The 26,682-nt window shown below is 47.6% G+C and overlaps 1 protein-coding gene across 9 annotated transcripts in view; it reads left to right on the forward strand.

The window, feature by feature from the left end:
- Prkcb (protein kinase C, beta) overlaps positions 1–26,682 on the forward strand; it is a 331,348-nt gene that overhangs the window by 99,607 nt on the left and 205,059 nt on the right.

Consider the following 26,682-nt stretch of genomic DNA (forward strand, 5'->3'; position numbering starts at 1 on the left):
GTGCCTCATACTTTTGGGCAAAGCACCTGGGGGAAGCAGTTTGATTAAGGGCTTAAAGTGAGTGGCTTCTTATAGGTGGGAACCTTAGAGAGGAGTGTCCAACTTCCTCCTCCCCTCCTTCCTTCCTCTCTTCGTTCCTTCCTTCCTCTTTTCATCCCATCTTTATCTCTTCTCTTTCTTTTTTTTCTATAAATAAGTTTGAGCACCTACTTTTTACTGACTGGGGTAAATGTACCGAGCATTGAACATGGGCTGTACACAGCTCTAGAGTAGTGGTGGTGGGTGGGTGGTGGGGTGGGCATAAACATAGGTAAGGACTGATTGGTTAAAAGGTGGTATTTTCATGCACACTCCTTAGACCTAGTGTGGCTCATTATAAAGAATCTATTTTCATTCTTTTTCATAGACAAGGAAATTAAAACTAGAGAGCTTGAATGCTTTGCCTGAGGTCTTACCCTAGGTCCAGATCTGTAAGATTCCAGGCTCTGTGGATTCAGGTAAATTCAACACTGCACTGAGCTTAGACGGACCCTAAAGCTTCTTTTGCTTCCTTATCTTGGCCTAGGGACCAGTTTCCTGCAGTGTACCCTCCACTGCCACTACCCCCGATGCCCAGGGAGCCTTTCTGGGGAGCGGATGTGGCCTCCCCAGCTGCCTGCTTCCTTCTGGTGTCTGCCAGCACCAGCAGGAACCCCTGATGCAAAGTTGTTTCTTTTTCCTTTGTTGGTCTCTCTAGGGGAAGTAGATGTGGGTGGAGAATGTAGCTGGTACACCCACCCACGGTCCCCCTAAGCCCGGAAGTAGCCCATTGTCCCTGATTACGACAATGACTCTGTTCTGAGTTGTCTGGCCCTCAGCTCTGCTCCTGCTCCCCCCAACCCCGGTCTGCTCCCTCCGAGAGCTGACTTTGCAGGACTAGGCCAGCTGAATGCCATGGAGCACTGTTAAGAGCACAGAAACACAGAGGCAGGTTTGGACTCAGACAATCCCAGTACGGCTGTTGACCAGCTAACAAGTACTTTGACCTCTGAGCTCCTCGGTTAGAGAGACTGAGGCCTGTGGAGAGAGACATCAGCAGGTAGCAGGTCTCAGTTCAGTGTTTGGCTTTTACCTAAATAGACGCTGTTGTGCCACCCATCCCCACTGTTGAACAGAATAGAAGGGGCCTCCTAGTGTCTGTGGACACTTCGGACTCAGTCCCTGTACATGAGGATACGGCTCTGCCTTTGGGGCAGGGGAGGTTGCTTCTCTGCAAGTCCATTTCAGCAGAATCTTCTCTTTGCTCTGCACCTTGCACCTCCTCTCTCCACCTGCATCTGAGAAAGAAGGGAGAACCAGAATCAGGGGTGCACTCAGGTTCCTCTCTCTTGCCTTGCTGCTGGCTCCCACAACTATTAACCTACTTCAGTCATCCCCAATACCCCTGAAGAGTCATAGGGAAGGGTGTTGGAGTAATAAAAAGTCCTGGGGAACTCAGACATGCAGATGAGTTCTTCCCCATGTGACTCAGCTCTAGCGATGCTTGCTAAGAGACTATGAAGTGCAGGGTGCACAGAAGACAGGCGAGCAGGAGTAACAGAGTAGCCATTCCCTCAGGCGTGCGGGAGTAACAGAGTAGCCATTCCCTCAGGCGAGCGGGAGTAACAGAGTAGCCATTCCCTCAGGCGAGCGGGAGTAACAGAGTAGCCATTCCCTCAGGCGTGCGGGAGTAACAGAGTAGCCATTCCCTCAGGCGTGCGGGAGTAACAGAGTAGCCATTCCCTCAGGCGAGCGGGAGTAACAGAGTAACCATTCCCTCAGGCGAGCGGGAGTAACAAAGTAGCCATTCCCTCAGGCGAGCGGGAGTAACAGAGTAGCCATTCCCTCAGGACTAGGTGCTGGGCCTTCATGCACTCATCCCACCCACAGAGCCAGTGCTGGGCGGTCTCTCCTTCCTTGGCATCTTAGTAACAATCTGATAGGTGAACAGTCTCTTCATTTGCATTCCCCAGATATTCGTGAGGTTGGACATCTCTCCCTGGTTCTTGGCTAGTTGTATTTCCTTCCCTATGGATTTTTTTATAATGCTCTGTCTATTTCTCTGTGGTCTGTCTTGTTCTTATTGATTGGTCACTATGTAGATTCTAGACTTAGCAACTGTGCTGATACTGAGTACCTTAGTCGGGCCTCTCCCTTCCCTTTTTGCTGCTATTGAATTATTTTATCTTACAGAAACTTCACATTAAAAAAAAAAAAACCATTTAGCTGCTGCAGTCTCCTGATAGCTTCTAGATTCTCCCCTGGTGGTCTGTTTTCCTCCCCTCTGTTGAAGTGGGAGAAACTTTAATGCGCATTTTATTTTTCTCTATCTCTTTGGGACAAATGCAAGGTTACACAGAGAGTTTCTGCCTGAATGAGCTTTTAAAAAAATTTTTTTTTTTCCTGGTAAACACAGGCTTTGTGCCTGAATGAGGAAGTGAATGAAAAAAGCCAAATCCTGCCTTCCCTGCAGAGACGGGGTCTGCTGTGGGGATGTGAGTGAGGCCATGAATCAGAGTTCTTCTCTCAGTGACATTTTCAAAGCCCTGGGCACAGAAGCCTCCCTCATCCCAGTGGAGCCTCTTCCTCTTGAAGCAGGCATGGTGGGGCTCGCTTTGCTCTGCTGATGATCCGACTGTGTGTGTGTGTGTGTGTGTGTGTGTGAGAGAGAGAGAGAGAGAGGGAGAGGGAGAGGGAGAGGGAGAGGGAGAGGGAGAGGGAGAGAGAGAGGGAGAGAGATAGAGAAGGAAGACAGCTGAGGGAGTATTGAAGATCTTCTAAAAGTATCACACTTGCTGCTGAGAGGGTAGAGTGACTGGAAAGGGGGGTTCAGTAGCACTGGGGCACCCTTGTGAGCTGAGCTTCCTGCGAATCCTTTATCTGTGGTCACATGACGCTCTCGCCTGCCCACAAGCTTGCTGGTGTCCCTGCTGCTGAAGGCACATCTGTTCTGTTCCCAGGGGCTTGGCTTCGCCATTGTTGTTTTTTTCCAAAGCGGTGGAGTGTGCCAGTTAGATTGTTAGACCCAAATAATCTGCAATGTGTGAAGAAATAGTAAATATTTACTGTACCTTTTGGAGAACAGGTTATTGCCATGGAGATTCTCTATACACGGTTCTGGATGCCGAAGGGAACTGGCTGGGGAGCCAGGGGGAGTGTTTGGATCTGATGCTGCCTGCATTGCCAGGTTGAGGAGTGAGCAGTGAAACCCGGTGGGCTTGAAACACTTGCTGTCTGGTCAGCCGCAGTTAGGAGACCTCTAATGCACTGTCTCCATGCAGTGTATGGAGTGAGCATCCAATTGTCACACTGGGCCTATGAGGTACTTCTATCCTCTATTTTATTGAAGCAAAGAGAGACCGGGCAACCTGAGGGAGGGTACCCAGTAACAGCTGGCAGAACCCCATGGCTGTGGCTCTCCTTCAGCCAAGTCGTTTCACCCACCATGATTTTACTCAAGAGAAAACCAACCAGATGCCTGTTGGGTGGTGGTGGGGTCTTCACTCTTCAGATTGACTTTGATACTGACCAACATTTAAAAACCATCAACAATGTCCAGCCTCCTCTGAATATGTACATGGTCTGCCTCATTTGAGGGGGGTGCCCTTCCCTAGTGGCTGTCCTCAGCAGCTGCCCACTTGGCATGGGAATACCACCATGTTGCAGCGAGAAGAAAGCACCAGATATCATCTCCAGGGGCTCACTGAATTAATTGATAATTATCTGTTGAGTGCTCCTCATTTGGTTGGAATCGCATTTAATTTAGCCATTGTTTCCGTGTGTCCCTTAGAGCTTTTGAAGTTCTTTACAATCTTCTTAGGTGGGCGAGGGAAGATGTTCATTAGAAGGAAGTTACAGTCATGGGTGTAATGCACTGTCACTGCATTCATTCATTCATTCATTCATTCATTCAACCTATTCATTGAGCATTGGGTGTTAGAGATGCAGAACTGTGGTAAGTAATAAGACAGTTTGTGCTGCAGGGTGTATGGCTGGGCAGAAGGAAGGCAGTAACAGAGGAATGCTAAAACGTGACTAAGAGGAAGTGTCTAAGTCTTGCGCATAAGGGATGCATGCAATGCCTGGGACGGCCACTAGGGTGGAGTTTTATGACCATGGTCTCTGTGCTAGTTGTATATAAAAGGAACCTTGGTTAGTCTTATAGATAGTTCCCTTTTCAGAAAGGGCAATTGGTTCCCAGGCTTTGTGCACTTCCCGATCTATTCAGTACCCCAGGAGGTATATTATATCAAAGCCAATGACTAGTCTTTCATCCTAGGAAGTAAGCTTGCTCCCTCCATCGAGAGTCGAGTCCACCTGGGAGGTGGCTGGAGGCCTGAGGGAGCTTGGGATCTGTTACTTTTGAGCACCATTCTGAGAGGCACTAAAGCCAGAACACCTCTAGCCCAGCTGCCCTGCTTAACGTGTGGCATTTAGATTGTTGCTTAATTGCTCCATAACTCAGTTTCCCCAGCTGTAGGTTGGAAATGAAACATCTGTAACTGTTGTAAAGGTTGAATGAGTTGATGCCAGGCTCTTAGGAAAGTGCCGGACACTGGAAGAAGGTAAGCAAGTAGAGGCTGTCAGCTCACATGCGAGCATGACGGTTGTTGTATGGTATCAGCCAGCCTCGGTTGAGGGTAGATGTTCTGATGGACTGCAACAGTGCCTCCCCTGGACCATATTTGTGACCTCTAGTCTTTTTTTGTCTAATTATCTCTACCCATTACTATCGCCGAGTTATTCAGCTCATTATTCAATGTCTGTGGGCCTCACTCTAACCCTGTCTTCTTCAGATTTACAGGGGACAATATGGCAGATTTCTCTTAATGGTAGAAAAGCCCACAGAGAGATGTGGTGCAGGCTCCCAGTGCTCCACAGTTGTGTAAGAGGAGTAAGACACAGCCTGTGGTAGGTCTGCCTTGGGGCCTGCTGCTGGCTCATCAGGGCTGGCAGTATCACTCGATGCCCACTTCCCTTGTCACCTCTGCCCTGAGTGCCCATGAGCAGGAGGGATCTTTGGTGGAGAGGGCAGTATGGAAGGGAACTGGGTGAGAGGAGGGCTTGCTTCTGGCTCAAGTGAACCACGTTCTGATTCATGGTGGCCCTGGGGTCCATCCTAGCAGAGCTGAAGGGAATTTCTGTCTCTGGGCTTTGCCCCTAGACCGTGTTCCTTTGCCACAGGCACCCCATTTCCCAAGTGGAACATGGGAGACTTGGCCTCACAGACTATTCACTGCATTATCGTGTTTGCATAATTAGTTTTATCTCCAAAAGAGCTTGTATCGTAAGAGAATCTGACGATGTCTCATTGTGCAATCTGGGACGAAGGCCTCTGACTGGCAGACTGTAGTGCAATATTTAGCTGTGTCCTCCTGTGCAGCTCTACAAACCCAAGTTTGAGGATGTATTGCTAGTGGACCAATGGACCATACTCTCTGTGTACATTTTACATCTTATCTTGTATTTTGCACCCACCTCGGATTTCAGGATGTATATAACATTTACCAATACCTTATGGATGGGGGTTGATTGGTTTCCAATGCATGGAGGACTGTTCTTGGGCTCTTTGGGGAGGAGTTCTGTTGAACGATTGTTAGAAGCGGTGTTTTTAGGGCAAGGGGTATGAACAGCTGGAGTAGATTTTACTAAATTGTTTTTCAAAAGGTTTGTGCCAATTTATGCACCCACCAACGGCGCATGAAAGTGCCTCTTAGAAATGACTTTTACAAAGATAAAATACCTATTGTTAAGCCATGAAACACATTTCAAGTAATTGCCGAAATTCTTCCAGCTGTGGCACAAGAGGCTAGATCCCCAAAGAGGGCTCAAAGGCCGCGAGAAACACGGGATCTTAATGTGTGAAAAGGTGACATTTTAGAGCAGTAGGAGAGGCAGGGTTTATTTAGTAAATGGCGATGGCATAATTAGGTAGCCACGTGGCAGGACACAGGGTTTGATTCCTAACTCCTGTCTCATATAAAACTTAATTACAGCTGGGATAAATTACAAAGTCAAGACTTAAAAGCCAAAAGTAAGAAAAGACATTGGAGGGAACTCTTTGGAGCATGTTCCTATAATCTTGAGGGAAGAGAGTTAAGAATCCATAGAGAAAAACTTAAACATTTTTGATTTTTTAAAAAAAATAGAAAACCCTTAATCTCTTCAAGTGAAAATTATTCACGCGCCGCTTATAGAATTAAGCAGGGTACAATAGTTCCTACGTGAGAAGAAAAACTGAAGTGAATAAAGAACGGAGGCTTTTAGGACACACAGAGCTTTGGTTCGAGGATTTTAATTTATATTCTAAACGGTGTTGACCGGGGGCCCACCTGTGTAACCTCTGGAAGAGTCAAGAAACGGGAAGGAAATGTTTTCTGTTTCTTCACTTTTCTTATTTTGAGAAAGCTGAGTACCCACCCAAAGCCTCAGGTGTCCCACGAGGGAGGGGTAAAAATACACCACCAAAAGCAGGAACTTCAGGGCTCTTCTCAGGGCTCCCTGCTGCTCAGGCCTGGCCTCCCTCTACCCTGTCCCAGGAGGGCACCTCCCCTGCCAGCCTCCCTCACAGTTGTGTCTCTCTGGCTGTTCCTGGAAACGATTTTAGCAGGCTTCTCTCTACTCCCCACCTCCCCATGAATCGGTGCAAAGACAGCCCGCCCTGGGTGTTTCTCTCTTCCTCAGGCTCGCCCTCACCAGGATGCTACAGACCGCGCATGAGAGTGTGCCCTCAGGTTCCTTTACCTCAAGGCACCACCATTCTGCTCCTTCAGGGACCTCCCTGAAGTCAAGGCTCCTCCGGCATTTTAAGGTCTAAGGTCTAAGTGTCAACTTTACTGGTGAAAGAATGGCATCACTTCCTGCACTGTCCCAAGGGTTATGATTATTATTAGCAGTAACATTTATTATTCTTGTTACAGCTTGGCACTTTAGAAATGCTTGAAAAATACTAGCTATTGACTAATAATCATGTACCATAGTTATCCTTCCTCCTTCCTCCTTCCTCCTTCCCTCCTTTCCTCCCTCCCCATCCCTTCTTCCCTCCTTCTCTTCCTCCTTCCCTCTCTCCCTCCTTCCCTTCTTCCCTCTTTCCCTTCCTTCCTTCTTCCCGCCCTCCCTCCTTCCCTCCCTTCCTCCTTTCCTTCCTTCCTTCTCTTCCTCCTCTCATCTTCCACATCCTTCTTATTGTTGTCAGAGCTTCCTTACTCATGTGTCCAAAATTACATTTGATCTTGTGCTGAGGTCTGGGGAAGTTCACACCACGATTGCTTCCCAGGTATCCGCAGGAGTTCAGAGCCTGGTGGTTTGGACCCAGTCTGCCTTCCCTTGCCTGCTTTGCTGCCTGCACTTGGGTAATTTACCTAGCATCTCTGTGCCCTGGCTTCCTCATTTGTAAAAGGGGGTTATTAATAGTGCCTCCCTCATGGTTGTTATGAAGATGAAATGAATTAACATTTGTAAAATAGATACAGAATGCTTGGCTCCCTGTAGGTGTTTTCCTCAAAATAATTACAAAATAAACCTCCTCCTTTGGATACGTAGTACCCCCATGGATTGTGTCAAGGATAAAGGGAATGTTTCTTCCTTTTGAAACCCCAGATGTGCTGTGTGAGTTCTGTCAGAGGTATAATGTGGTAGTGATCACTGACCTCCGTTTTCCATTTTGCTTTTTGAGTCAGTCCCTGACAATTCTAGGAAGGATTCTGGCCATTAAAAAATATCAGCACTGTAGAAAGGGGGCAATTTCTGACTCTCTCTTTCTTGCTCGTATGTCTTCCAAGTCTTTCCTCATGCAATTTTAGGGCAGGACCGAAGACCTTGGATGTTTCATTGCTGTTTCATTTCCACTGTGGGAGAGACACTAATGCTTTACAAAGGGATGGGTGGAAAGTCAGTGCCTCCCAGGAAAGCCTTCTTGCTAAATTGAGGGCTTTTGCACACAAATAGACACAAGCTGGCTTGCTGTTTAAATAGAATATTAGCGATTATCATTTATCCAGCCGGAGTCTCCCTGGGTTTGGTGCTGCTTCAAATGAGTGGCCTGCCTTCTCAGCTGTTGTCACTTGCTCTCCCGTTCTGCTTTCTATAGCCTTGTACAGAAAGCAGTCCCAGGGCTGGACTAAGAACCTAGCCAGACCAAACAGACTTCTCCCACTTTACATAACACGGAGGTACAGAGAAAAGAAACAGTATCCTGCAGTCCCAGGGGTGCTCCCTCAGTACCTCATCCTCCCTTTTCCTGCTTTTGATGCTTCTGGCCTGACTTCTAAATGGCTCTACCTGGGATTGCCTAAGGACTTGATCTGGCCACTGACCCATTCTGTGCCTGTTGCCCTTTGGGGTCTGGAGGTGTGGAGTAAGAAGTGCTCATGAGAGCAGGGATAATTAATGCTCCCTTAGGAGCAGGCTTCGACACTGACAGATGGAGTTGAATGATGAATTCCTCTGAGGACTGGATGCTGTGGGCTAGAGTTGCCCAAAGTGATGGAGATGCTCAACACTGCCCTCCCCGAGGCCCCTGCACCGACTCCGCCTCACCTTGCCCCACTTCCCCACGTCCTACTAACGTTCCATGCAATTGTTACCCAGACAGGCTGCTTGTCCTTCAGCCATTTCTTGGGATCTACTGCTGGGATGTTCCACTGAAGATATTGCCCTGAGCCACAACTGAGCTCCATGGCCATATTTATTGATGGCTATTCCTCCTCTGCTTCCCCACCCCCCCATCTTGGTTTCTACCCTGCCTAATAGGATTCTCTGATAAAGCTGATGGCTCATTTCCCTTCTCATTACCACCTCTCCTCTATTTCTTTAGCCATTCAGATTTTGGCACTGGCCCTATCTTAATAGTTCAGGAGCAAGCAGCAGAGCACCTCGTCAGCAAAGTGGTATAAAGGAAGAGGAGTTATTAGATTACATACTTGGGAATCTTGGGGAGAGAGGCTTCAGGTAAGATGAGATCAAGGCATTCGGTGGACTGACTTTCTCTGCAGCATGACTCCCCTTTCCTTGATGTTGCTTGATTCTACAGCACGCAAATCCTTGAAGAGGAGGTGGTGGCACCCGACAGGGGCGAGACACCAGAGTAATTGCTCCTTTGCTAACCATCTCAACAGAACTTTTGAGTGTCATTATCATTGGTTTATTTAGGTGTGTGTGGTGGGAGGTGGGCATGTGTTTATGTGCTTGTCAGTTTTCTGCTGCTGTAACAAGTTTCTCACAGTTCTTAGGATTCAGTGTTAGCATCTGGCAAAGGCCTTTTCGCTGTGTTATAATATAATGGAAAATTGCATATGCTGTTGGCTAGAGAGAAATCAAGAAGAGCGTACTCTTCTACTAAGAGCCCACTCCTGCTGGAATTAAACCACTCGCATGAAAATGATTATCATTCATTCATTCATTCATTCATTCATTCATTCATCAAGTTGTAATGATCAATCAAGTTGTACCCTTGTAATGTAAGCACCTTTTAAAGGTCCCTCTTCATGACACTTGTTACAATGGCACTTGAAAGTTAACCTGAGTTTTGGGAAGTGCATTCAGCCACAATGGTAAACACTCTTGAACTCATGACAGTGGCCCCAAGGTTGTAGGCTGGTCCTTGCTCAGGTGGCTCACTTCAGCACCCTTGGGGACAGGTCAGAGTCAGCTCTACCACAGCGACCAGACTAAGGAATAACGATTTCCCAAAGGAAATCAACGATCTCTTTGATGAGAGATGCACGTAGGACAGGGAAAAGCAGTAGATGCCCACACGCCATGCCTCTGGGCTGAGTAGTGTGCCCTTCTGGGTCTGTTCCCACACTCACCTGCCTGGGCAGGACTCTGAGAGTCCCATCTCTGATCTTGCCTTCCCTTCTGAGTTGCAGCCTCAGTTCCCCCACCCTGAAGACAGGCATTTTTATTTGGTTTTACTCAGCCCTGAAACCCTGTGAGTCCCAAGCCCAGCTGTCCCTGCCATCACCGCCACATCTGCAGCAATGTCTGGGTTTCCATCTCTTTCCCCAGGCTGCTTTTCAGGCCCCTTGAGCTTCTTTGCATTCCCAGGAGGAACCTTTGGACATCTGTGGGAATCCTCTATGATTAACCAGCACTGGGGTCTCAGAAGAAATGTCTCCCTGGGATTGCTATTCTGATGACTCCCCTCTGTCAAGCTCAGGCCAGACCTGTGTCCCTGTAGACCTCCACAGTATATTCCCTTTTTGTTCCCCATTATTGTTGGGATGGAGTTTATCTCCCAGAGGTTCACATGCTGGAAATCTGGTCCCCAGGGTGGTATTAAGATGATAGACCCTTTAAGAACTGAGGCCTCATGTGAAGTAATGTGGATGTCACTCATTTCAAGACACTGTGAATATTGTTTGTCCTTATGGGAAGCCATCCAGCACAGCTTTTCATGTGACCAGTTCTCTTTCCATTTCTCTACTATGTTGTAATATAGCCCAGACGCCTTTACCAGGCTCCTGCACAACACTGTCTGAATCCACCAGCTACCAGACTCATGAACCAATTTAATCTTCCTATTTTACAAAGCACCCAGACTTAAATATTTTACTACAGCAACAGGAAACATACCCAGATCGCTGTGAACTGTTCTGTTTTGTGTCATCCCCCGAGCATGGGGCATGCATATATCTTTCTCATTTGAGTATCTTCAGAGGTCCAGACTTATCTGTGAGTCTCACAAGCCAAGCCCCGTCTCTTCTGAGCTGTGAGAATGTAGACGGATTTACCTCCCCAGCTCTTGTTTTCTTGTTTCTATGATGTACACAGTGACAGTTCCTCCTTTAGTGGACCCTTATAAGGAGTAGGTCGTAATCAGACATCCAAAGTGGGCATCCACTTATTCTACTAGAAGTAGGGCAGGCAAATTCACGGCGGGGGTGCTTCTTGTGGTTGAGGTGCTTGTAGTAACAATTTTGGTATTTTGGTTTCCTTAAAAATAACACAGAAATATCATAAGAGTATGCTCCCATTTTAGTCCGAGGTGTGGGGATGTGGGCCTGCTTCAGACTGTTCACAGCAGCTGACTATGATTTGCCGCGTGCTCTAGCAGAGGCATGGCTTTGCCATTTGCAGAGAGTTTCTGCAGTTGTGTGACATTTGGAATTCTGGGTACTTTTCAGAGGGTACATAAATGCGAGAGCCCCAGGGGGCGGGGGTGGACTGTTGATGGGCTATTGGTTGGTTGTTGGTTGTTGTTGGTAACAGTTTGTTAAGTAGTCGTGCGCAAAGAAGAAACAACGATGAGAAGAAATTCGATATCCTGACTATGAAGATCAAACTTGCTCCAAGGAACTCAATGCCCCTAATGAGCAGGAAGTAGTCTGACGATAACATTATTCTGTTTCCAACTCCTGGTTTTTATTCAGGGATCTCTTTCCTTTCTCCTCTGTCTTTTTCTCTCCTATCTAGTGTTACGGGATTGAAAGGGTGAAAAAAGGGTGGAGAAGGGTGGAAGAAAGAAGAACTCACAAAGTAGCAAAGACAGCTACAGGTGCTCCTCTCTGATGTCTCCGGGGCGGGGGGTGCTCAGGTTACGTGTGGTCTGCACTGTGTGCCTGTTTGATCTAACAAGACAGCCTTACCCTTCCCGGGGAGCCTCATTACAGTTAGTGAGGGGCTTGTTTCTGGGAACTTCCAAGGGCTGCCTGGGGCTACCACATAAGGGCCCCTCTTTTCTCACTTTGTCTCAATTAATCATCATTGATCTCTACATGATGTTCCTCACTCTTGCTGGCCATCGTTGGGAGCGACTGTTAGCTCGAACGGCACCGCCATCACCGTTGCCATCCCTACAAATGACAGGAGTAGAATTTGCTCCAGTCTATTAGTGACTCTTGGACTCCCGTGAGGATCAGATAAGGCATCCATTCTCTATGCACACTGAACATGTGCTAACTATGTGCTAACTATGTGCTAACATGTGCTAACATGTGCTAACTATGAGCCATGCACAGCTACTCCATCTCACATTTTAACTGGCGTTACATAGGAGGAAGCACATCCCATTCCTCTGTCACAGTGGCTGCATTGCAGGATAGAGGTTAATATAGGGTATTTTGTGTATTGCAGGGACCACATTAAACCGTGGTGATCTGGAACCAACACTGGGAAACCGTGGCTCATAGAGTTACCAACTGAGTTTAGAAACAAAATTGTATTGTGCCAAATCATGCCTTTATGTTGCCGTCTTGCATGTGCCTGCTAGCCCAACATGCTGACAATGTGCAAGACACATGAAGGAAGTCTCCAGGTAGCTGTAGCAGAAATTGTGTGGCATATAAAAACTAAATATAGAAAGTCTGTAACTGAAGATGTGTTTTATACAGACACATACATATCTGCATATGTATGTATGTGAATTCATGTGTGAGCACACACCCACCCATGAGTGCATAGAGGCCAGAGGAAGATGTCAGATCTGCTGAATCACTTTCTGCCTGACTCCTCTGAAGCAGGGTCTCTCGCTGAACCTGCCATTAGGATGGCAGACAGCAAGTCCCAGTGATTCTCCTATCTCCGTGTTCCATAGAGCTGGGATTATCATATTGCGTGCATACAGCCACAGCTATGTTCTCCCCCACCACACACACACTTTTCGTGTGGATGTGTGTGCTGTGTGTATGAATATTTTGATGTATGTGGAGGTGCACATGTACATGTATGTATATGCATGTGGAGGCCTGAGATTGATGCCAGGAGTCATTCTCAATTGTTCTTGCACATGACAGCGTGCTCTGTGGGTCCCATCTCTCTGCCTTCTGAGGCAGGAATTGTAAGTGTATCACTATACCGTGATATCTATGTAGGTTCTAGAGTCGGAACTCAGATGTTCATGCTCATATAGCACATGCTTTTCCCACCGAGCTATCACTCTAGCCCCGCTTCCACCTTACCTTATAATGTGCAGGCGTGCTGCCCATTCAGTTGAAAGTGTGTGTTCAGATTTGACTTGTTCCCCTGGGCTAATAGCGTGTGCACGGTACACTATGAGGTCATGAGTAATGCAGAGCCACAGAAGCAGCCCCTTGCGGGGACACAGTGAGGGCTCAGGTGTGGGAGGGTGGTGCAGTCAACACGTTTTCCACATTTAGTGTGTAGATCTCTGTGTAAGTCTGTATACAGCACAGACATCTGAAGGAACTCTGCTGTCCTTTACAACAACGTCTGGCCTACAAGACGGAATTGCATTTTGGAAGTGTTTAAGTACCTACTTACTGGTTTTGTTTGTTTTTTTTTGTACTTATTAAAAATAACGTAAGAAGCTAGGTGCAGTGTCACATGCCTTTAATCCCAGTACTTAGGAAGCAGGGACAGATGGCTCTCTGAAGCCATCCTGGCCAACACAGTGAGTTCAGGCCTTCCAGGACTATACAGTGAAACCCAGTCTCAATCAACAATCAATCAATCAACAAACATCATACCTTTATTCAGGTGCGATGATGCAGGCCTGAAACCCCAGAACTCAGGAGGGCAAGGCAGTGCAATTGAAAGTTTAAGGCCACCCTGGAATGCATAGGGAGACCCTGTCTCCACAAACAGCAACAAAGCAGGCAGAACATCCATTTGATTCATCAACTGACCTTTCAAAGGATCTTTTCTCTTCTATAGATAAGAAACGTTGGTTTAGAGCTTTAGACTAAAATCTCTCTGAGGGGCAAGGACCTCATCTGTTTTCCTGTCACCATTTCTGGTACCCGATGCAATGCCTGACACAGTAAATATCCACTATGGGGCTGTAGGGCGTGATGGTTCCTCCTGGTTGTCAGCTTGACTGACCATGGAAGAAGGAACCTCAGTTGAAGAACTGTGGGCATGTCTGTAGAGCATTGTCCTGACTACCATAGGAGAACCCAACACTTGTGGGCAGTGTTAGCTGAGGCAGATGGAGCTGAGCTATGAAGGAAAGCAGTTGAGCATGAATGGGAGCCAGGAACAAGCAGGAAATAGCATTTCTCCATGTTTCCACTTTAAGTTACTGCCCTGTTGGAGGTCCTGCCCTGTTCGAGCTTCTGCCCTGACCTCTCAACAGTGCATTATAACCTGCAACATGACGTAAACCCTTTCTTCCCTGAGTTGCTTTTGTTCGTGGTGTTTATCACAATAACAGGAAAGCTATGACATCATCTAGTCGCTAGTGGATAGATGAGAGAGCGAGTGACTCGCTTTGTGAAAAAGTGTCAAGATTTGATTTCTCTTCTAAAAATTGACATATAAGCACACACACACATAAAATGCATGCAAAAGGTTTTTGTTTGCTTGCTTTTGAAACAGAGCTTCCTGTAGCCAAGGCTGGCCTTGAACTCATCGTACATCTGAGAATGACCTTGAACTCTTGACCCTTCTGCTTCTGCCTCCCAAGTGCTAGGAGTACAGACATACACCATGAGGGATAAAACAACAAACCCAAAGAACAAAAAACACACACTCAGGGGGTGCTCTATAATGTTTCAACAGTGTGATGTTAAAATCAGGTTAAATACACTAATTCCTCTAATGTTTATAGTTTTTGATGTTGGTGTATTAGAAATCACTCTGCCTTTCTTAGTGTGTGGTACACACTCATTATCCGCAGGAACTTTAACATGCAATCCAAGGCACTCATAGGGAAACACCGAATACTAAAAGAAAGGGGTGTTCTATCTAGGTGTGCCTACAGCTCGGAGTCAGAAATGTGGTGTGTATAAGGCAGTGGTTCTCAACCTGTGTGCCAAGGCCCCTTTGGGGCTCCCATATCAGATATCCTGCATATTTATATATGAGTCATAACAGTAGCAAAATTACAATTATGAAGTAACAATGACAACAATTTTATGGTTGGGGGCTGCCATAAGAGGAACTGTATCAAATGGCATTAGGAGGGTTGAGAATCACTACATTAAGGGTTTTAGGAATTTGGTCTGAAGGCCAGTTTCTCTCAGAGACTTGGGCAGCATCCTAACAGTGGCTCTTGGGAAAACCTGAGACTGGTGAGCTCAGATAACCAAATGCTCTGTACTATCAGGCAGGGCTCTTATGGAGCTAGGGGACCTTGCAGACAGAGTCCTTCATCAGAAGGCAATGCAGTTTTCTTTGGAGATGCCTGGGCTGGGACTAACCTTATCACCTGTGCTTTCCCCAAGCCTCCCACCCTTCATCACTCGCCTGGTAGATATGGTATGACGGTGTCTCCCTTCCCTCCATGGTGCCAGTGTTTCCTTCCTCTCTATGGCACCCGAGTCTTCCCCTACCCTCCGCAGGCTTTGCTTCTCTGCTGCTTTGCTCTTGGGCAAGAAGCTTTAGCTGTGGTAACACTGTCTCTGCTAGAGTGATTTGGGTCCAAGTAGGGCAGCCAAGTCCGAGCTCCCCCTCTCCTCTTTGCCTTTGTCTCTCAGCCTCTGTCTCCACCCTCCCCACCCTAAGCTCCAGCCTGAGGTTCGAGTGGGGACTATCTAACTTTATCCATTTGTTATACAAGATGGAAAGGTATCTTCAGCCATTAATCTATTAACCTGGAGGCTGAACTCAGTTCTTTTGAAAAACAACGAACATGATATTCCATCTCCGACCCAGACATGGTTTCTTGGAGGTTCTGCGGCCTTGACTGGAAGCGCCTTCAGGGCTTGGCTCTTCGCTTCTCTGCCATCTTTATTTGTCATGGGCTATGGGCCTCGACTGCCTGGGTGAACCCACCTCTTCCTATCAAGAAGTCATAGACATACCCTTCCCCCCCCCGTGCCTAATTTCCCCTTTCTGTGTAATAAATGTCATATAGAGCTTATCACACAGACATGATGAGGATTAAAGATGTCAATATACAGAAGATATTTAGAGCAATACAACACCTACCACCTGCTCCACGATTATTATTATGTTATCATTACGATATTATTTTAATCGAAGATCTCTCGGGTTATGAGGAATGGGGTCTTGCCCTGCCTATCTTTAAATTTCTCACTGTCAAGTTGAGGTGGGGGTGGGCCTCAAACTCAAATGTCTGAGAGAACCCGGAAAGGAACGGAGTAGATGGAACCTGGTAGACATTGCTGGGGAGGGGACACTCATTTGTTCATGTATTCGTTCATCACACATTCATTCACTGAGCACCTACTCAGTGCTGTTCTGCAGATGGGAAGGCAGGAGTGAGGAAGCCTGTGAACATTCCCTGCCCTCCAGGCCCCACTTCTTGGCCGTGGTCTTAGCTCTAACTGCTCTGTTACCAGGTGAGAACATGGGACCATTGTTGACAAAACTTTCCGTTCTTTTAAAGGAAGCCAGAAACCTGGATTTTTACAAACTATAGACTCCCACCTTAAGCTGGCAAGGCTTTTGTGTTGTTTTAAAGCCCAGCGTGAGCTGAGCCCAAGATCCAATTGGCAGCCCCTGCTGTAAGGCCTCCTCCAACAGCTCGGGGAGGAGGGCTGGCTGCTCTGCCAGCAAGGGCAGGCGGTCTGCTTCAAGGTCATTGGTGTGGAGAGAGCCTCCTCCCACTCCTGCTTGGAGGTTCTTGTGGCTTTTTCTGCCCACAGAGCAGATGCTGCTGCGCTGCCAGGACTAACGGGTGTTTGAATTCGAACATTCCCTCTCGTCCTTCCTTTCTTCCGTGGCAGCCTTGGCTGGGTTCCCGGCCCCCAGAAGGCAGACTTAGAGAGGAGTAACTTCCGCACAGACGGGGGTGGGGTGGGGTGGGCGGGGCTTAGGGTTAGTGCTGGCCAAGTGGGGAAGGGGAAGCGGCCTTTGAAGTTGGAGAATTAATTATCCTCTTTACCCGACTCCTTTCGAGGTGGGGAGCAGTTTAAAAGCCGGTGTGGGGGAAACGTGATGAGTGAGAAATGGAGTTTAGGATGCTAATGGGAATGCTTTTAAACCGCGTGCCGGCTTTAGGAAGTGAGTGTTGAGCAGAGCTTTGGGTTCAGCCACAGTCTTCAGGATGCTTGCTTTGGAAGCGGTCCTTTGTATAAGGGAGGCTTGTGTTCTCTGGATCTCCGTGACTTCTAGCTCTCCACCCTGAGGGCTCACTTCTGCTTCAGGCCTTTGGTGACACAGCGTCCTGCCTAGAATGACGTAGTGTGACAGAGTCCCGGGGACTCTGGGCTGTAGAGTCTCACCCCCCAGTTTGCCTTTTACCAACTGAGACAGTGGACAGGTCTCTCTGCCCTGCTGATGTGACTGTTGTGATCCTATAGGAAACAAGGCTCTTTTGTGTGGTTGCAAGGAAGATGGTTTCTTTAAGGGATGATAGAGGCTTGGGTAAGCTTCGGATTCCAAGGCAATGTTGCAGCTTCTTGGGATTAGCAGGCCCACCTCTGTGGAGGAAGAAACACGTGCCCACACAGCCAGAACTGAGGAAGAAGGTACAGTCAGCAGGATTGTGGTCTTGAGGGCTCCACAACTTCCTTCTGGCAGCCTCAGAGGGAAGAGGAGAGGGACGGGGAGGATGAGAAGAAGAGGAAGAGGAGGAGGAAGAGGAATAAGTAGAAAAGAAGAAGGAGGAGGAAGAAGGGGAAGAGGGGGAGGAGGAGGAGGGGGAGGAGGAGGAGAAATGAAGAAATGAAGAAATGTCTGGCTTTCTGCTCCTCCATTAGCTGTTGGAGGCACCCATTGGTTTAAGAACAATGGGGAACCTGAGAGCCAGGGAGCTGCATGATTGAGGAGGTCAGCTTCATAGAGTTTTGATTACAGCAGTCAGGTAGTGAATGGATCTGGGAGAAAAGCGAGGAGCATAAAGCACACTGACCTTTAGTCTCCTGACCTTTAAAGGGAAGAGGAACACAGCCAACCATTCTGAAACATGTCTGGACAGCTAATGCACACATGTAGGGCAAGCCCGTAATGTTCAGTAACTGCTCAATTAATGCCACCTCACTGTGGGGTCTCAGACCATTCCTAGTCATGAAAGGACCAGAGAGAAGCATCTGCACCTATACTCTGCCCTGCAGTTAGAGCACCAGCAGCCGGTCCGTCCCTTCCTTCCCCTGAAGTGGGAGGCATGGGAACAGTGCCCCCTTCACGGAGAGTGTAAGGGATTCTGGAACCGGATAGCCTGGATTTCAACCCTGCCACTTACTGCCAAGTTAGTTTATTTCTCATGCCTCACCATCTCATTCTTAGCAACTAAGGTTGCGAGGGTTAAAACGAGTTGTCTAGGCAAAGAGCGTAGAGCAGTGTGAGGCACATTGCAGCAGTCAGGAGACGTCATGAGTTGTTGCTGTCTGGTTATTACTGTCATCACCATCATCATCACCATCATCATTCTCACAACCACCACCACCACCACCACCACCACCACCACCACCACCACCACCATTCCCACTGCCCATCTCCAAGCACAGGTGACCTACTGTCAACAGAAAAATCTCCTGTGGACAGAGTCCATCCCACCCATGCTCTCTGGAGCGCCATTGATCACGCTGTTTCCTTCTTTCTCGTCCTCCCACAGACATGATATTTCAGGGAGTGATTGATGGATGTGTGTGTGTGTGTGTGTGTGTGTGTGTGTGTGTGTGTGTACGTGGGGAAGGGTAGGCTTGTGCCTGACTCTGGGGACAGAGTGCTTTGTTATGCAGAGTAGCTCGCCTGTCATCCCACTGTGGGTCCCTTTCTTGAAAAGTTCCAGGCTATTTTTGAGCCCTCGTGCTCACGTGTTCCTTTCTACATCATGTCAATGCCAGTACAGGGGAAAAAAATGGGAACCTTTTGGCAGAATATAAAGCAAAAGAGATTTCAAAGTGCATGGAGGATGAGTGTTGCCGGAGAGACAGGGTATTAAGACGTGACGAGAATGCTGGAGTGCGCACGGAGACTGTAGGCAGTACGTGTGTTTGTATTTAGACCTGATAGGTTTCTTGGGAAGCCGGTGGGGTGCCCAAGGTTAGTGTTAGCAGCACTGAGAAGACACCAATGGGTAATGACCACCCCCGCCTTGATTGTATGAATCCATATCCTGAAAGACCAGGAAAGGATGAGGGAGAGAAGTGGGCAGTTGCTGAGGGCATATCCTGGACCCTGAAATGGGAAGATATGCACCTGAAGATGGAGGGAAATGCCTGACCGCCCAGCAGCTTTGAGGCTTCACCTACCACGCACAGTCAGACACCGAGCTGTGAGCAACGGGGACATCCAAGACTGAGGTGCTGGGCACTCGGCTTCTGTGCACTTCCATCCCCTTCCTGCTCTTTTCTGAAGGGCGGAGTCTGACTGAGAACTCTCCCTCTTCCTAGTTCTCTGGTTTTGGTTGAGTAACTAGTTTCTTTTAGAGCCCCGTGTCTTTATTTGAGAAGAACTCTTTCCACCTTCACTCCGCTGTTGAGACGCTTATGCATTAGAGTTTTTTGGCGTCCCTGGGTCTTGATTGTGTTTGATGACTGCCTCTGCTGGGTTCAGGTCTCACAGTAGTCTGAGGGTAGGATAGTCAGTAGCACTTCTATGTCACACATGCTGAGACTGAGGCATGGCTGGCAGGCCCATGGCCACTCAGGGTTATATTGGAGCTGGAATGCAGTGTACAAGGTGGCATCATATACATGTACAGTATGTGCACAGCACAGAGAGTGTTGAACACCATGGTTTTCTAAAGAGGATACATTGGGGCTGGGATGATGGCTTGGCAGGTAAAGTACTTAGTGCACAAGCATGAGGACCTGAGTTCTGATCCCCAGCATGCCTGTAAACTCTGAGTGTGTTGGCACATGTCTGTAATACCAGTGCTGGGATGTGGGGCAAGCAGGGGTGGAGGCAAGCAGATCCCAGCACTCTCCAGCCAGTCTGGCTGACACGTTAAGTTTTAGGTTAGTGAAAGAGCCTGCCTCAAAAAAGAAGGGAAGATAATTGACCTGGCTTTTACACACACACACACACACACACACACACACACACACACACACACATGTATAAACAGCATGTTGAAATGCTTTTCTTTAAAAAGCACAACTTTGGAGAACAGCGGTGTTCTCTTCTAAGAGTAAGCACAGGCTTAGCCTGTGGCACTGAGTTCTGTTTCTAAGGCTTACCGCAAAGAGGTGAAGTGACACGCCCTCACCCAGACTTGTAAGTAAGCATCTATAGCAACTTCATTCATAATGCAGGATTTGGAAATGTGCAAAAACTGGAAAAATCCAACATACCTGTAGAGTGATGAATGGCCACATGAACCTCAGAATAGCCGTGTGACAGAATATTACTCTGCTATAAAAATTAGCTGTTGATACAGAGAAATGTTTGCCTCTCAGAAGCATTCATCTGACTGAAACATGGCCAAGGCAGAAGGTGGCACCTTGGTGGCTGCCCAGAGCTGGGCATGGAAAGGCGGGACCTATAAGGCATTGGGAATTATGCCAGTACTCTTGGGTTCCGAGTGTGGTGGTGCCTATGTGAATTTAATGTACTTGCCAAAAATGCATGAACCTTTGTATCTAAGAATGCATTGTCCATGAGCATCTGCTCATGATGATTAAACGATTGGGGCTACTTAGTATTATAAGAACAATAAAGAAAGTCATAACCAGAGACCACAAGCACTGTCAACATTTCATATGTTTTCCTCCCATGCTTTTTTTTTAATCCCCTCCGCCCCTGCCCCCTAGAGCTGAGGACCGAACCCAGGGCCTTGTGCTTGCTAGGCAAGTACTCTACCATTGAGCTAAATCCCCAACCCCCTCCCCCATGCTTTTTTCTTTACTGTGATGGCTAGGTTTTTGTTGTTGTGTTGTTGTTGTTGCTAACTTGACACAGCCTGGCACCATCTGGGAAGAGGGAACCTCGACTGAGAAAATGACTCCATCAGATTGGCCTGTGAGCATGTTCCTGATCAGTCATTGATGAGGGAAGGCCCTGACCTTGGCTCTGGCCCTGGCGGTGCCACCCCTGAGCAGCTGGTCCTGGGTGGTATGAGAAAGCAAGGATGGGCAAGTCAGGGGGAAAAGCCAGCAAGCAGTGTTCCTCTGTGATACTGCTTTAGTTCCTGCCTCGGAGTTCCTGCTCTGTTTGAGTTCTTGCCTTGGCCATGTAGGCCAAATAAACCTTTTCCTCCCAGCGCTGCTTTCAGTCATGGTCTCTGTCACAGCAATAGATAACAAAGTAGGGTATCTTATTCCCAATGACACCAAAAAGCCTGATTTGCTTATTTAGTTTTTAACTAAATAAACAGGATCTCCCTGTAAAACCGTGGCTGGTTTGAAACTTACTCTAGTTTAGTCCATCAGCAAATGTGTGGTGTGAAGACCTTCCCGCCTCTGTGTCCATACACTGGCGGCAGGTCTTTGACAGCACACTTGGGAAAGCTGGCTAATCTTAGTAAGACGGGGAGGAATAAGTACGAAATGACCCCCTTCCATGGCAGAAATCGTTTTGCTCTGACCTTGTTTTACTTTGGAGCAGAATATTAAGAAGAAATGAAATATGTAGCGTGGCCTGGGGAAACACAGTCAGAGAGGTGGAGGAGGATGGCTAGTGGCTACTGGCTTCAAATCTCAACCAATTCACAGCCAATTAAATATTATTGCGTTTCTCTCCTGTGCCAAAGCATCAGTGGGGACAAAAATATGTTTTTTTTAATGCTTTGATAAAGGCAATGGCCTGGAAGGAAAAGAAGAGGAGGAGGAGGAAGATCAGGGGAGGAGGAAGAAGAGGGGGGAGGAAGAAGAAGAGGAGGAGGGTGTTGATGCTGATGGTAGTGATGGTGATGCTAATGGTGATGGTGGATGGTGATGGTAATGGTGGTGATGGTGGTGATGATGATTATGGTGATGGTGATGGTGATGGTGATGGTGGTGATGATGATTGTGGTGATGGTGATGGTGATGAAGGGGAGGAGGAGGATGACAGCAACGATGATAATGACGAGAGCCGTAACAATAGCTAATATTCACGGTGAACTTACGCCAGTTTGGCTGTCACGTCTAATTGCCACGACTCCCTGAGTAATCATTCTTCATTCCCACTCTATTTTGAAGACAATAAAGTATCTCAGCGATGACAGGTCAAAGGAAGCATTTATAAAACAGTAAGCAGATTAAACATAGATTAATGGGTCAGAGAGGACTCCCTGAGGAGTGGATATTTAGTCTGAGATTCAGAGGATCCTAGAAAGACCTTCGCTTAATGGAGAGCCTTGGGGATTCCACCGAGGAGGGGATAGAGGGAGGAAGAGGAGCCACAGCGTCAGGACCAGGTCTGCCGGGGAGGTTGACTTCCATGCAGACAGAGTGTTGGAGTGCTGGAGGTGTCTGTAAGACAGGAGGTCCTGGCCATGGGAGTCTACAGTATGTTTAGAGACCATTATTTGAAGATGTTCTTGAAAGGACATCCTACATCTCCCATCCACACGGGGACAGAGCAGGTGTCTTCCAGTTGGTCAGGGCTCACGATTGCTTACAGCAACGTGAGTGGATTGTGGTTACCTAAAGGAGCGGCAGAACAACTAGGAAGAGAGGTGGAGCTGCACAAACAGGCAGAGCCAAGCATCAGAAGCCACCCTGGGGGTGTGGGTGATGGGGATGGACACATGGCCTTTGCGTGGTGATATTAGCGGGATGAATCAGCTCCAGCTGTTCCCACCCCTGTGTCTCTCAGCCCCAGATCAAATATCAGAGAGAGTACGTGATTCACTAAGTGTTGGGATGTCGGGTTGTGAGCAAGGGAAGAACTGGATTGTAGATTGACACCCTTACAGGGACTGTGTACAGTAGGAGGAGTGCATGCTGGGTAGTAAAGCCAGTAGAAGTCCTTTGTGGTCCCTGTGGCCTGGTTGTTGATTCGGTTTGTTATCATTTGCATAGCCACCTTCCTGGCACTCAGGGCTACTGTTTCGCCTGCAGCCAAGGAAGCTTTCTCCATCTGTCTTTGAGAGGGCTGGAACTGATGTGGATTTATCTCCTGTCTCCAAACCATATAACTCTGGAGGCAAAAAGTGATGGATGTGACTCATTTTCTTGTCAAGAAAGGCCATGACCTTGGGGCTGTGTGCCTTTTCCTTCACCATTGAGGGCAGGGTGTTGATGGGACCAGAAGGTGGATGTGTCAGTCCAACAGGGGCTTGCTGAGAAGAAGCCCACATACCAGTCACCCATGGGTATGGGGCACCTGTCCAATTGTGAGTCTCCTGTCACTTTCTGTCACCCAAACAGATTCCCGAGTGCAGTGGCCTTTGGCAACACACAGAAAAATCATGGAAAGGAGGGGATGTAGCATCCTAGCTTCCTTTGCCTTCTCATCATGGGCTGAACCAAATACTGGGAGCAGTCATTTCCTTGGTAGCAACATTGATTCATGGGAGCACATGAATTACTGAGGAGACAGGGGCCTCTGCTGCTTGTCCTCAGGTCTCTGGTCTTTGGTTGATAGAGTCCTCTCTCTCTCTCTCTCTCTCTCTCTCTCTCTCTCTCTCTCTCTCTCTCTGTGTGTGTGTGTGTGTGTGTGTGTGTGTGTGTGATGTGTGTGTGTGGTGTGAGTCTGTATGTGGTGTGTGTCTTTGTGTGTGTGTGATGTGTGTGTGATGGGTGTGTGTCTCTGTGTGTGTGTGATGTATGTGTGATGGGTGTGTGTCTCTGTGTGTGAGATGTGTGTGTCTGTGTGTATGTGTGTGTGTGTGTGGTGTGTGTATGATATGTGTGTCTGTGTGTGATATGTGTGTCTGTCTGTGTGTGTGTGCACATTTAATAATAAACATAGCGATACACATGCTCCCCCTTGTCAGCTGAGCATTTCACTAGGAAATACTCCTCTGAGTAGTTTCAGCAGAAGTCCCAGTGCTGATTCTCTTTTTTTTTTTTTCCCTCGGAGCTGGGGACCGAACCCAGGGCCTTGCGCTTGCTAGGCAAGCGCTCTACCACTGAGCTAAATCCCCAACCCCGCTGATTCTCATCAGGAGGCTCAAGTGACTTGTCCATCCCTAAATCCACATGGTGGCCTCCATCCTACATCCATTTTTGGAGCCAGAGGATGAGGGAAGCCTTTGATAACTCACACAAATTGTGGGTCAGAGAGGAGTGATGGCTCAGAAAAGAGTGGGGAACAGATGCTGGTCAGGCGGAAACCAGAGACGTCTGCCATACTTTGATTTGGCTTCTCGTGTTCTGAGGACACCATGATGGATGAGCATGTTAGTGTTCCTCGTAAACATTGGTATCCTATGCTGATTCCCTGCCCCCATCTTCAAGGCATGAACAAGAAACAGAGGACACAGTCAAGAACAGCCTCCAAGTGTTACCCTGGTCCTCTTGGGTCTGGCTCCTCCAGGGTACTTAAACGCAGAGGGACGATGTAGAAGTTTCTTTCTCTGGATTCATTTGTCCTGGGCCCTTTACTGAGGCCCATACCTTAGCTCCCTCCCGTGGGCCCAATCACTCTGTAAAGGAATACCTTGCAGTTGTTGACAACTGTAGGGTGATTGCCCCTGCTCCAGTCTTCCCTTCTTAGTGCTTGGTTCAGATAAGCAATTTGCTGTCTCTTCTTCCTTCCTTACCAAGGAAGGAATCCTTGACATTTTAGGAATTCCTTATGTGACTGGGTAGCCTATCCATATGATGGGGTAAGGTAAAGCTGTGGAAACAGAATGGGGCTGTTGTCTCCATAGTGAAGAGGAACAGGCTCTTGGATGTGCTCACTTGGGAAAAAGCAGGTGGTGGAGGCCTGATGCTCAACTCTACAAGTGCTTCTGAACTGCTTCCTCAGTGCACCAATGCCTGCCCCATCTCCTCACCAATTCTACTAAACCAGAATCTTTGGGACTAAACATTTTTATAAACAGCTCCCTGGGTGTTTTGGAGTGTGAAGCCATGCTGAAAACCAGGCAATGATATAGGTAAAGCATCAGGGATATAGATGAAAAAGAAAAAGGAAATGGAAATATATCGTAGACAACACACAGCCATCCTGGGAATAGCTGAGGATTGGTTTCAGGAATGCCCTTGGAAGTCCCCAAATACTCTGGCAGCTAAGATTCATTTGCCAAATGGCTTAGTGCTGGCTTGAAACCGACCCTCACCCTCCTGAATGCTTTAGATAGCTCTGGGTTGCTTTTAACTCCTAATGCAATGGAAATCCTGTGCAGATAGTTGTTACCGTGCATTATTTAGGAAGTAACGTCAGGAAACAAGTTTGTACAAGTTCAGGACAGATGCAGGCTTTTCCTCCCAAATACTTTTGATAGTTGGCTGATGGAATCGTCAGATATAGAACCCTTGCATATGGAGGGCTGATTGTACACATATAGACCTACATATGGACTCCCATATGCAGAGGATGTTTCTGCAAGATCTAGGGTTTATCCAAGGATTGTATAAGGAGATGCAAAGAAGAGTTTCTTCCGGATATGACACAAACAGTGATTTTTGAATTGGCAGTGTTCAGATTTCTTAACCAGCAAGCACAGCACACTCGTTTCAAAGAAATATTCACTGCATATGGAGAAGTTGCCAGACAGGGCTCTGAAAGACCCCTGAACTTACATGGCTTCTCAGGTGAGGGCAGCCTCTTGCCCCCACACCCTCAGTGCCCACAGCCTCTGCTGCAGCCTCTTGACTCAGCTATGGTGCTTGGTTTTCTGAGTGTGAAGGTAACCAAATGAGCCAACTTGTTGAGTCATTCACTATCCATCCGTCCATTCATTCATGCTTTTTAAAATTAAGAGTTGTACGATCCCATTTCTCCTCTTCACAGCCACATGGCCTTCTTCCTGTCCTATGCTTGGGCTCTATTTGCTCCAGCAACCTATCACCTGAGGTGGAGAAAGAAGCTTGAGCTAGAATAAGCAGCTAAGGCAGAGCCTGTGCGCTGGCAGCATGCAAATACATTAATCCTAATGTATTTGCTTCCATAAAGCTTAGCAAAAATCCTCTCTGGCATCCGCATTCATGAACCCAGAGCCACCCTTGCCTGCAGCCAAGTGTCCTTTGGAAAGACCTGTATTCCTCAGTTCAGCCCAGTCTGGCCATGTCCCAGGCTGACTTCACTTAGCCAGAAGGTCTGGCCTTTGCAAACATCTGAGCTTGCAACTCCTGCATCAAGCTAGTAAGATGAGCAAACCATCACCTGCCCCACTGGGATGCCGAGTGAATTGTTTTTGGATAATGTGTTGTTTCTATTCCAGTCTGGCCTGAAGTCTGCTGCTTAAAGGACAGGTCCTCCTGCCTTCTATTTCATCTGTGCACTGCATGTGGTAGGCTGTGGTGCAGACACGTTGATGGAACAAATACGCATGATAGGGGACGTATGCAATCTGTACTAACATGGCTGTCATTGGCCTGACAGGACTGTGAGGCAGCAGGGCAAGAGGAGAAAAGAGTTAAGCCACACAGTGATTACACCATGGAAGGGAGCCTTGTACTTTATCCCCTAAGGCTGTTCCGTCCACGAAGACATACGCAGTAACAACTACACTTTACATCTATATTAGCCCAATACAAGAACTCCTAACCACATGAGTCATTAAGCACTAGAAATGTAGTTAGCAAGAATGGATACATTTTATTTAATTGCTTTAGATTTTCATAGTTTCCCCCTTTGGAGTTAGTTGTTACCATGTTGGATGGCATAGCTTTAGACCACAGGCAGCGAGGGGATGGTCAGAGCAGGAGAATGACACCAAGGCTAGGTCATCAGAGGGTGAGTTTTCCGTAAGCGTGTAGGTGGCGTGGAGTGGGAGGAAGTGTGTGGGAATGTAATTGACAACACTTGACCTTTATT

Source organism: Rattus norvegicus, chromosome 1 (genome assembly GCF_021556685.1).
Source record: "Rattus norvegicus strain SHRSP/BbbUtx chromosome 1, alternate assembly SHRSP_T2T, whole genome shotgun sequence".
Taxonomy (NCBI): Eukaryota; Metazoa; Chordata; class Mammalia; order Rodentia; family Muridae; genus Rattus; species Rattus norvegicus.